Consider the following 12,896-nt stretch of genomic DNA (forward strand, 5'->3'; position numbering starts at 1 on the left):
AATGCAATCACAGATTGTATTTTATAAGGCATTTACAATACTCAACAAGATATTAGGCAGTGGCCTAAAATCTTGTTGAATTTTGAAGGAATGGCAAAGTTATGAAGAAATTTTACCAGTTCATTTGGCTTTTTACAATGCATAGAGAAAGGGGTGAAGCTTAGACACTGACAAGGAGAGTGTGCTCAATACTTGTTTAGAGGTTTAATAAATGGCTGCATATATTTTTTTGGTTAGCGTTCCCACCGCAATTTTTGCCTAACACATAACTTTGTAGCCCCGTGACCTTAATTGGGCTGAGACAGTGATTTGAGTCAACAGATAATAGCAGAGATATGTGCATTAAAGCAATCTTGCCTTAAAACAAAGCAGATATTAGTTCAGCTGATGTGAGGAGGCATTCAGTTCAATGCTTAGTTGCCAGATTTGACGAAGGTGGCAACCATGAGATTCAGTCTCAGAAAAAGCGTCCAGGTATGTCTAAGAAGACCTCCGATCAAAGTTTGACTGTTATCAACCGTCAATTACTTCCTAATTGACCCTTGAGAACAGTCAAACTTCGATTGTAAGTCTTCTTAGGAATACCAGGGCGCTTCTTCTGAGACAGAATCTCATGGTTAAATCTGGTAACCCAGCGCTGAACTGAACGCCTCCTCACACCCAGCTGATACGATATCTACTTTGTTTTAGGGCCAGATTGTTTCAATAACATATCTCTGCTTTTATCTGTTGGCTGATATCAAGGTCACAGGGAGCAATAAAGTGATAAGTAGTAATCAAAATTGCGGTAGGAGCGCGAACCAAAAAATATATACAAGCTCTTATTAAATCTCCAAACACATGACTGAGGACTGTTTCCTGGTCAGTGTCCAAGTTCCACCCCTTTCTCTAAATGATGTAAGCAACCTAATGGCACTGACGAAATTTCTTCCCAACTTTTCCGTTCCTTCAAAATTCGATGATATAAGGCTGCTTGATGCTATGTGGCCTAGTATCTTGTTGAGTACTGTATATATATGTACTATTGATGGTTTCAACACTCTTCACTATGGGAAGGATTTAGTGACCCCTTTTACAAAAGATCGAAATTACAAAAGATCCCTTCTGCATTCACTACTGACCAATTTGGTTGTTATAAAAACCTATGAAATGGAAATCTTCAAACTCAATCCCTTCTCCACCTAATGTTATTTCATCCTTTTGAGGTATTCTACTCTCATTACTTCTGTTTTTCTATGATTTACCAGAAGCCCCTTCCCTATGTGAAGGACTCTAGTGAGCAACCTCTATAAATCTTTTGGTTTTGCTGATTAAACCAGTAATTTTTCTTTTAAGCCTTTCAATCTTCCACCATTGCTCCAATCTAAACCTTTTCCATCTTCAATCAGTTTTTTTTTTTTCTTAATAAAATTCATGAGAGGGCAGGCAGTAAAGGTGACAACTGTTTAACATTCACCTGTAGTACCCCTTTTAAAGCAAATTCACTGGTCAGAACTCCACTAGCATTAACATTGCACCTACTTCAATTAGTTTTACACATGAACAAGAATATTACTGTGAAACTCGACCTCCCCTAATGCAAGACTATGGATGCTGTCAAAAGCCTTCTTGTAATTAAAGTTCATCAGAAGGGAATCTTTAAATTTCATTCACTGTTCCATAATACACAAACATATATATCTGATCTTTGCATATGTGCATAGTATTAACATGTTATTCAATTAATAGGACATCTGTTTTTACGTAACAATTTTGATTGCAACTTCTTGTAACATAAAGGAAACTTGTATTTACACTTTCTTCTTTGGCAATTATTTATTGAACAAAAAGAAAATTCCAAGGGATCATGAAAGACTATGGCAAACTCGGGTTGGCAAAAAGTGCAAAACAGATTACAGGTGTTTTTTATTCACCTTCTATGGTTACTTATCTTTTTTGCTCACATTACACCATTGTATTTATTAAATACTTAGTCTACATGAGTACCATGACAGCTGTCTGAAGTGAGAAATTCTGCTTTCTAATACCCCATATTCATAGTTATAAAGGGATTTTTAACGGTTCTCTGGTATTATAACAATATTTTACCTTAGAAATAGTGCTAAAGGAACGTATTTCACGGAGCGACATGGCCAAGCCCAGAAATATGTTATTGTTATTATACAATTAAGTTTGTTCATACTTACCTGGCAGATATATATATAGCTGTATTTTCTGACGTCCGACAGAAATTTCAAAACTCGCGGCACACGGCAGTGGGCGGCCAGGCGGGTAGTACCCATTCCCGCCGCTGGGAGGCGGATATCAGGAACCATTCCATTTTCTATTCATATTTTATTAATGCCTCTGTCTCCTGAGGGGAGGAGGGCGGGCACTTTAATTATATATATCTGCCAGGTAAGTATGAACAAACTTAATTGTATAATAACAATAACATTTTGTTCATGCCACTTACCTGACAGATATATATATAGCTGAATCCCACCTTCGGATGGTGGGAAGAGACAGAATAGGATTTTTTAGGAAAATGACAATTTGTCTAAATTGCATTTTTCCTAACTATACAAACCTGAGGTCCTTTTACAATAGGAAGGTACTAGCGGCAGCTGGATAGGTCGTAAGCTTTCGAACAAGGGGTTCGGTAGTTACTGCTTGTCCGACAGGCGCGCGCGCGCGCGCGCGCGACTGGGAGGTAAACAAATCACTTTTGCTTTTGGCCCAAGCAAAAAACTGCAGAGTGAGGGGTGGCATGAGGTGGGGCTATGTGTAAAAGGACCTCAGGTTTGTATAGTTAGGAAAAATGCAATTTTAGACAAATTGTCATTTGTTCCGACACGGCATACAAACCTTGCGGTCCTTTTACAATAGGAAGACTCACTTTCTTGGTGGGTGGAATCTGAGTCTTTTGTGAACAGACTGGTGTTTCGCCCAACCTTGGAAGCCTCCCTGGTCGTAAGAGCGAGGGAGGGATCCAAGCCTCTGTCCGATTGATCGGGGTGTGCACCGCAGGATCAATGGTCAGACCTCTGGACCGAGTACTAAGAGAGAGGCATGCGTATCTCTTCGTACCAGCAATGTAAGAACTTGTTCCTGTACAGGAGCAAATATAAAGTCATGGGTTTGACTCTTGTAGGCATCCACTTCCCCCCCTTGTAGAAGGAAGTGGTGGATATTCTGCTCCTATCCCTAGTGAAAGGGATAGGATGGGGCTCTGTCATATAGCTCACCTGCATCTCGTCCTCATCCAGCGTAGTGACGACCGTGGCCCTCTGCCCACAGGTAGAGGAGGAGGAAAAGATGGGAAGAGAGAGCCAGTCACTCACTCACTCACACATCCATCCACACAGTCACACCAGGACTCGATGCTGTTCAGCCTGCGAGGGTCTGGGTTAGCTACACAACTTGTTGAGCAGCCACCACGGGTCCCAAGGAAAAGGTATCCAAGGACCTCCGTGGGCAATATCCGAAGGTAGAAGGACGTAAAGGTAGTCTGGTTAGACCAGACACCTGCCTTCAGGACCTGCGCCACGGAGAAGTTCTTACGAAACGCCAACGAGGGCCAATACTTCTGACTTCGTGAGCTCTCGGACGGACGTACGGATGTCGTCACTACCATCAGCCTCATACGCCCTCCTGATGACCTCACGCAGCCAGAATGAAAGAGTGTTCTTGGATACTTCTTTCTTGGTGACCCCGGGGGTGCTAACGAAGAGCGTCGACACTCAGGCCTGAGGTGTCGAGTTCTCTTCAGATAGCGCCGTAGCGCCCTCACAGGACAAAGCAGCATCTCATCCGCATCATTATCGGTGAAGTCCCAATAGGGAGGGAATCGTGAATGACTCGAACCTGTCGTCAGGGATCGACGGGTTCTGAGTCTTTGCAACGAAGTTCGGGACGAAATCGAGCGTCACAGATCCCCATCCCCGGGAGTGTCGTACATCATAGGAAAGACCATGAAGTTCCCCTACTCTCTTCGCCGATGCCAGGGCCAGCAAGAAGAGGGTCTTGAGGGTCAGATCCCTGTCTGACGACTCTCGGAGTGGCTCGAACGGCGTTCGAGTCAGACTCCTAAGGACGAGAGTCACATCCCACGCAGGGGGCCCCGAGTTCCCTGGGTGGGCAAGACCTTTCGAAGCTCCTCATAAGCAAGGAGATCTCGAACGAGTTCGAGATGTCCAATCCCCTCAGTTTCAGGACGAGCGCCAAGGCGGCTCTGTATCCTTTGACTGTGGGGACTGAGAGGAGCTTCTCTCGGCGAAGAAAAACGAGGAAATCCGCTACCTGCTGAAGAGTGGCTCTGAGAGGAGATAGACCCCGTCTACGACACCAACCACAGAAGACGGCCCACTTCCCCTGGTACACAGCTGCAGAGGACTGACGGACGTTTTCCAGCCATCTCTGTTGCTGCGCTACGAGAAAAGCCTCTCGTTCGCAAGAGATGGTGGATAACAGCCAGCCGTGAAGACGTAGAGACTGGACTGCTCGGTGGTACCGCCTCGACGAGTGGCTGGGCGGGAGAAGGTTGTGCCAAGGGGGAATCTCTCTCAGTTCTCCTGCGAGAAGAGCCAGCAGGTCCGGATACCAAATGGCCTGTGGCCATTTGGGAGCCACCAGGATCATCCTGAGATTCGGGGTGACCAGTGCTCGACTGATCACCTTGCGAATCAGGCTGAACGGGGGAAAAGGCATAGGCGAAGAGGTTGTCCCACGGGTGTTGAAGAGCGTCCTCTGCAGCTGCCCATGGGTCCGGCACGGCCGAGAAGAACACCTGGAGCTTCCTGTTGTGCCGGGTGGCGAACAGATCCACGACTGGTCACCCCCACAGGTCGAAGAGCCTTTCCGCCACGTCCTGGTGTAGAGACCATTCGGTCCCTATCACCTGATCCCGACGGCTGAGCGTGTCTGCTACTACATTCCTCTTCCCTGGAATGTAGCGTGCCGACAGCTCTATTTGAGTGTGCCTCGGCCCACTCGTGCACCTGCCGAGTCAACTGGTACAACGGGAGAGACACTAGTCCCCCCTGTTTGTTGACGTAGGCCACCACCGTGGTGTTGTCGCACATCAACACCACTGAGTGTCCCATCAAGCGGTCCTGGAACTCTTGGAGAGCGAGGAACGCTGCCTTGAGTTCCAGTACATTGATGTGAAGGTGCTTGTCGTTCTCGTCCCACACTCCTGAAGTCAGCAACTCCTCCAGGTGTGCGCCCCATCCCTCGGTCGATGCGTCTGAGAACAGCTGCATGTCCGGGGGGGGAGTGCGCAGGGCACTCCTCTTAAGAGGTTCCTGTCGTCCAGCCACCAGGCTAGGTCCTGCCTCACCTCCTGTGTCAGTGACACTGGAAAGCTTGGGGGATCCGTCGCCTGTGACCAACCCTCCTTTAGTCTCCACTGAAGAGACCGCAGGTGAAGACGCCCGTGAAGGGACTAACTCTCGAGTGACGACAGGTTGTCCGATCACGACTTGCCATCGCTGAGCTGCCTGTTCCTGCCGAGACAGGAACTGGTTGGCTGCCTCCTGAATCTGCTGATCCGCGAGTCTGCGGGAAAGACTCGCCCTGCTACCGTGTCGATCAGCATACCCAGAGGTACGTTCATCCTCATGCCTTGAGGCTCGAGATCGGACTTCTCGAAGTTCACCACGATCCCAGATCGTGGCCCAAGAACTCGAGCAGTCGATCCCTGTTCCTGTAGCAACTGCGAGCGGGAGCTCGCCAGGACTAACCAATCGTCGAGATACCTCATCAGACGTATCCCGTGCGAATGGGCCCAAGCAGACACCAGAGTGAACACTCGCGTGAACACCTGTGGGGCGGTTGAGAGACCGAAGCACAGTGCCCTGAACTGGTACACCGTCCCGTCGAGGATGAAGCGGAGGTACTTTCTGGAGGACTGATTGAATGGGTATTTGGAAATACGCATCCTTCAAGTCCACTGAAAGCATGAAATCGTTCTCCCTGATGGAGTCGAGCACTGAGCGTGCCGTCTCCATCGTGAACCGGGTCTGGCGAACAAACCGGTTTCAGGGGAGAGAGATCTATCACCCGGGCGCCAGCCTCCCGTAGACTTTTCCACCAGGAAGAGTCGACTGTAAAAGCCCGGTGACTGATCCGTGACGATCTCTACAGCTCTCCTTGCTCAAGCATGGTCTTTATCTCCTGTCTCAGTGCTACGTCCTTCGATGACCCTGGAACGTACGACTGCTGTTGGACCGGGTTGGAGGTGAGGGGTGGCCGAGATTCGAAAGGGTAATAGATATCCCTCCCGAAGGACATCTACAATCCAGGTCTCGGCGCCGTAGCGCTGCCAAGTTGCCCAATGGCTGGCCAGGCACCCCCCCACTTCCGGCAGCAGGTGAGGGGGAACGCCGTCCCTAGCGTTTCCCCCCTTTCTTCGACTTCTTCCCAGAGCCTCCACGGGATGAGGAGGGCTGGGAGGAGGGCTGGTTACGGCTCCCCCTTGCCAGAAGTTGAAGAAGACAGAGTCATTCCTCGGGCTTCGACGCAGCAACCGTCTTAGCCCGCCGAGGAAGCGCTAGCCGAGCTCTTAGACTTGGCCGCAGTCCGAGGCTGCCCAGAAGCCTTCGAGACTGCCTGGTGAACCAGACGGTCACTGTCGTCAGTGCGCCGTCTGTCCACCGCAGCGTCCACATCTCTAATGGGAACAGAGACGTGGAACTCCGTAGAGGTCCGTTTCGAAGTCCCAACGCCGCTTCACGCCCGGCCGCCCTGGAAACCCGAGTAAGGACAAGCGTCCCTTCGTCGGCAGAACCAGGTTGGCCCACAGGTTCACCGTCTGGTGGGCAAGGAAGGAGATGGCTCTTCCTCCAGACTGGCAAAGTCTCCTGAAGGCCGAGTCATCTTCGGGAGAAATTCCCCCGGAGTTGGCTGCGACCTTAGATACTGTGAAGGGACCACAGATCTAGCCAGGAGACGGCCTGGAAAGCTGCCATGGCGGAGATTCCAGGCCGAGTGCCTCTTGCTGCGAGAACCACAGGTTCTCGGACAGGAGCTGCTGCAGACACACACCCGGAGTCAGCCTGGCTAACTCCGGGTTCACCTGTTTGGGCGGCATACGGGTCTTCAGATGGCACGTAAACCGCCGCTGTCGTAGCAGAGGAGGTGGAAGCAGCTTGCTCGACCTGCCAGACTTGAGCGACCGTCTTGTCCGGAGACAAGCGATTCAACCTGGTCCAGCACTGAGTTTGCAAGCTCCGACCGCGGCAAACCCACCGTCGGTCTGGGTGGGTTCCCTCTTCGGGCCCCAGAACGACTCGAGCCGGGACGTGGGCTCGGATGGTGGGAGCGGCGACCCTTCCCCGAGGTCGTTGTGCTGACGATCAGCGCAATAACCTCGGCAAAGTTCCTCTGGATCTCAGGCGTGACTGCATCCTGTGGAGTTGGACCGTCCAGTCCCTCGAACAGGAGCACCTCCCGAGACCCTCCTCCCTCAAGGAGAGGAGCAGCGAACAGCCCCCTCTCGGTCTCCTCCAACCACCTGTGCGTACGACCTGGCTGGTCCGAGAACCGAGCCTGGTGCGGTACGACGCGGTGGCGGGATCCTGAGGGGCGCACCCCTCACGATCACAGCTCCTCAATACCTCGCCCCTCCCGGTGTAACCTGAGGAGGTTGAAGGTATGGGAGAGGAAGACCTGACGCTCTCTCCTCGCTCGCTGGTAGAACCAGCGGGCTTGGAGGACTGCAGGCGATCGCCAACCCGCGGTGGCGATCGAGCTGCAGACCTAGTCGAGCCGTCTTCGCTGTGGAGAACGGCTGGACCGAGAACAGCGGCCCCGGTCTCTGTGTCCAGAGGAGCTGGTGCTGGTCGCCGTACCCGATCGCTCTCTGTGAGAGCGACGGTCAGGCGACGGCGAGGCTCCACTGTCACGGTGAGATCGGTGCGTATCCTCACGGTGCGTCAGTTCGCTGGTACCAGCCGTGGCTGGTGCCGGCGAACGGGGGGACCTCTTCCCAGCCTCAGCCCGTGGCGGGTCATGGACCGTCACGTCCGCCCGGGTAGCCAGCTGCTGCCGCGCGAGAGCGAGAGCTGGCCTGGTGAGAGTCGCGTGAGCGGCTGTCCCCCAAACCAGTCTTCCGCTCCGTGCCGTGAACCTGACGCTGAGCGGACTCAGAGGTCTGGTTCCTGGCTGCACGGTCGCTGGTAGGCGACCGTACAACTCGGTACCTCTCGCGAACGAGTGGCCGAGCCGGACCCTGCTGCTGTGGCCGAACCACTGACAGCAGGTGAGGAAGTGCCGGTGTTAGCCGGCACTCTGGTCCCGTAGTCTTCTTCCTTGCGGGAGAAGAGACGGGTCCTGCTCCCAGAGGGGCAGCAGGGCGACCAGCGTAAGAACCCCCCGTCTCACCAGAGCGAGACGGGCCCTTAGAAGTTCCCGAAGGAGACTTCTTAGGGGGGGGGGAGGCGACCTTCTTCTTCTTCGGACGGGGAGCCTTAGAAGAAGAAGGGGAAGAGGCGGCAGACGACGACGACGACGAAGAAGACGATGAAGACGACGACGACACCTTCCTCCTCTTCTTCTTCTCTTCGTCAACCTCCTCAGGACCGACGTCAGATCTGTCATCCAGGACGGAGCCGGCTGCTGTTGCCGAAGCAACAGGGCCCGGACGTACCTGTCCGAACAGACCAGCATCGGGAGCAGCGGCGCCAGGAACAGGAACAACATCAGCAGGTGCGAGCATCACAGGAACGGTAGACAGACAGCAGGAGCAGGTACAGGTACAGCAGCGGTGGTCACGGCAGGTACGGCAGACTGTGTGGGCGGTACAGGTGGTCGAACCAGCGGCACAGACATCCTAGGTACCGGTGAGAGGTCCAGGGCGAGCTCTTCGGGCACACGAAGTCCGGTCGCGGCAGCACGGCAAACCAGGTGGCGGCATCACACTCCCCCGAGTTACGGCGACTGGCCCCTGCACCGATGTAGTGGGTGTCACAGAGACCGCGTGCTGGGTGTACACCAGGTGAGGAGGTGAAGCGTAGCCGGGTGTTGTAAGGGTCGTGGTGGTGGTCGAGACCGTTGCATGGGTGACCGCCACGGCGCCAGCGAGATGGTAGAGCAGCCCCTGGACACTCGGCACGCCCTGCAAACCCCAACGATGCCCACACCTGTCCGAGGTCATCCTTCGCGGCAACCGCACCTGAGGAGGCAAAAGTCGGGTGATTAGGGGGATCCTCTACCCGCTCGCGCGAAGACGAACGGATAGAGGACCCAGAGTACAAACTGGACGTCAGGGTATCTAGCGCCCTCCTCCACACTAGACAAGTCAGGAGAAGAGAAGGACCTAGACACCCCCCCCGAAGGGGAAGGCGCGAGACATGGAAGTTGAGCGGGCGGCAGGAAAGAAGACGAAGTGTCCGTCCAAAGGAGGTCGCGGGAGAGCTTCCGACGACATCCTTTGCAGGCCTTCGCCTCTTCCTGCCCTCATACAAAGTCCACTGCGCCTCCGACCAATCATTACACACATCACAAGGCTCGGCTCGGGTGCATTCGCGCCCCCGACACCGAGAGCACACAAAATATGAGGGTCTATCTCCGGGAAAGATCGGAACTTCCCGCATTTACGCCCTTCGGTACCCGGGCATAGTCTCCGTGGGTAGCGAGGCGTGGAGATTCCATTATTGATCAATTCAAAATTGAAGAAATAAGAGAGGAAATGATTGTACTTACAAATGTTCACACACAAACACAACCAAATACTCATGAAAGCAAACGACGAGAAGCGGGCAGAGAGCGTCGAACACACACGTCCACTCGCTGTGAGGCCGAAAGCAAAAGTTGATTTGTTTACCTCCCAGTCGCGCGCGCGCGCCTGTCGGACAAGCAGTTAACTACCGAACCCCTGGTTCGAAAGCTTACGACCTATCCAGCTGCCGCTAGTACCTTCCTATTGTAAAAGGACCGAAGGTTTGTATGCCGTGTCGGAACAACTTAAATTAAGTAGATGATATACATCTTGGTTCCTCACCTGTTTGCAAAGTAGACTATGTGATTACTGTCACGTAAGGCTGCTTTTGCTTAAATCAGAGTTGCCAGCCAGGTGGAGACTCCTGTAGTGCTGGTGCGCTCTGGATGATCTGTCAACGGGTACGAGACCTCAACGTGACAAGATCATCGAGGCCATACAAATGAGGGCAACGAAGCAACTGACCACCACCTGACCAACTATTCACAAAAAACCCTTAAAACTAACTAAAGGATGGGGAGATCTTCACATAAGACTCACCACAACCTAAAAACACAACAACAAACTAATCTAATCCTAACTAAGGGATAGGGAAAGAGCTACTTCCGGACCCCAATACTGTGTCCGCAGAAACGTATGGCCCCAGTGCATTACAATCGTCGTAAATCGTTCTCACATCCCTTAGGTAATGTGAGGCGAAGACGGAGTTACTCCTCCAAAAGGTGCAATCAAGGATGTCCTTGATCGACATGTTCTTTTGGAAGGCAAGAGAGGTAGCGACGGCTCGAACTTCGTGCGCTTTCACTCGTAAGAGGCTCAAATCAGTCTTCTGGAAAGATGAATGAGCCTCCCGAATGATGTCCCTTAGAAAGAAAGCAACAGCATTCTTCGATAAAGGTAACTCTGGTCTCTTCACAGAGCACCAGAGATTACCTGAGGGACCTCTTACCTCTTTCGTTCTATGCACGTAGAACTTGAGAGCCCTGACCGGGCCACAGGACTCTCTCTGGTTCTTGGCCCACCAGACTTGACATACCCTTGATCTCGAAAGTCTTCGGCCAAGGGTTCGAAGGATTTTCATTCTTCGCCAAGAAAGTTGGGGGTTCAACGAGGCAGACAGCATTGTCTCCTTTGAATCCCATTAACAAACTTGTTAAACGCTTGAATTTCACTAACTCTCTTAGCCGTCGCAAGAGAAGTTAGGAAAAGAGCCTTCCTTGTCAGGTTTCGAGAGAACGCTGCCTGAAGCGGTTCGAAAGGGCTTGACATAAGGAATTTAAGGACTACGTCAAGGTTCCATGATGGAGGTCTCATTTGAGGAACCTTCGAGGTCTCGAAAGACTTTAAAAGGTCATGAATGTCCTTGTTGTCAGACAGGTCAAGGCCTCTGTGTCTAAAAACCGCTGACAACATGCTTTTATATCCCTTGATGGTAGGGACCGCTAATTTTTGCACATTCCTAAGGAAGAGCAGAAAATCAGCTATTTGGTTCACAGAGGTCGAGGAAGAGGAAACTCCCTCCTTTTTACACCATGCCCTGAAGGAAGCCCACTTCGATTGGTAAACAGCTCTTGTGGAAGCACGTCTTGCATGTGAGATTGCTCTCGCAGCTGCTTTCGAAAAAACCTCTCGCTCTGGCCAACTTTTCGATAGTCTGAACGCAGTCAGACCCAGAGCGGAGAGGTTTTGGTGAAACCTTTCGAAGTGGGGCTGTTTTTGAGTAGATCTTTTCCTCCCCAGGGCAATGTCCTTTGAAAGTCTACAAGGAAAGACATGACCTCTGTGAAACCATTCTCTCGCTGGCCACATCGGAGGCGATCAGGGTTAACCCTCGTCCCTTCTGAGGCCGCAAACTTCCTCATGACTTCCCCCAATATCTTGAATGGTGGGAAGGCGTACAAGTCTAGACCCGTCCAATTCCAAAGCAAAGCGTCTACCGCGATTGCTTCTGGATCCAGGACCTGGGGAGCGTAAAGAGGAAGTCTCTTGGTCCTTGACGTCGCGAATAAGTCGACAGGTGGACGTCCCCACAACGTCCAAAGGTCTCGACAAACGTCTTCGTTCAAGGTCCATTCCGTCGGTAGGACTTGTTCCCGACGACTGAGAAGATCTGCCCTGACGTTTTGCCTACTCCTGCAATGAATCTCGTCAGGATAGTCACATTTTTTCTCTTTGTCCACAGCAGAATCTCTCTCGCTAGGGAAAACAACGTTCTGGAGTGTGTTCCTCCCTGGTTTTTTAAATAAGCGAGTGCTGTGGTATTGTCGAGTTTATCTGAACAATCTTGTTCTCCAAACTCCTTTCGAAGAACTGCAGGGACAGAAATACTGCCTGCCAGTTCTTTGACATTTATATGCCAGGCTTACCTGTTCCCCTCTCCAGGAGCCTGACACTTCCTTCCCTCCTATGTGCTCCCCAGCCCGTGATGGAAGCGTCGGAGAACAACACTAGGTCGGGGCTCAGAAGACTTAGGGACAGCGCCCTCCTGAAGCTTCTGAGGGTCCAACCACCATCTTAGATGGTTCTTGATCGGAAGCGATATTCTCAATATGGCATTGAGATCGTCCTTGGCCTTCCACTCGTCCGCAAGGAAAAATTGGAGAGGCCTGATGTGCAGTCTTCCCAAGGAAACAAACCTTTTCCAGCGAGGAAATGGTCCCCAGCAGACTCATCCATTCCCTTGCCGAGCAAGTCTCTTTCCTTAGAAAGGCTGAGATCTTTTCTAAGCCTAGCCGCTGACGTTCCTGGGACGGAAACGCTCGAAAAGCCACTGAATCCATCTGAATCCCCAGATACACGATGGACTGTGTGGGTCAGATGCGACTTTTTCGAGGTTGACCAGAAGTCCCAGGGACTTCGCTAGGGCTAAAAGTGAACTGCAAGTCCTTCAGACACTTCTCTCTCGACGACGCTCTGATCAGCCAGTCGTCGAGGTACAGGGAAAACTCTTATTCCCGAAGAGTGTAGCCACCTCCTGCTACGTTCTTCATTACTACAGTGAACACCATCGGGAGCCGTGGTCAGATCCGAAACACATAGCTCTGAACTGCCACACTTTTTTGTCTAAGACAAACCTTAGATACTTTCTTGAAAGAGGGTGGATCGGGATGTGGAAGTACGCGTCCTGCAAGTCTAAGGACACCATCCAGTCGCCCGGTCTCAAGGCTCCAGAACCGAATGAGGCGTCTCCATCGTG

This window comes from Macrobrachium nipponense, chromosome 26, assembly GCF_015104395.2.
Source record: "Macrobrachium nipponense isolate FS-2020 chromosome 26, ASM1510439v2, whole genome shotgun sequence".
Taxonomy (NCBI): domain Eukaryota; kingdom Metazoa; phylum Arthropoda; class Malacostraca; order Decapoda; family Palaemonidae; genus Macrobrachium; species Macrobrachium nipponense.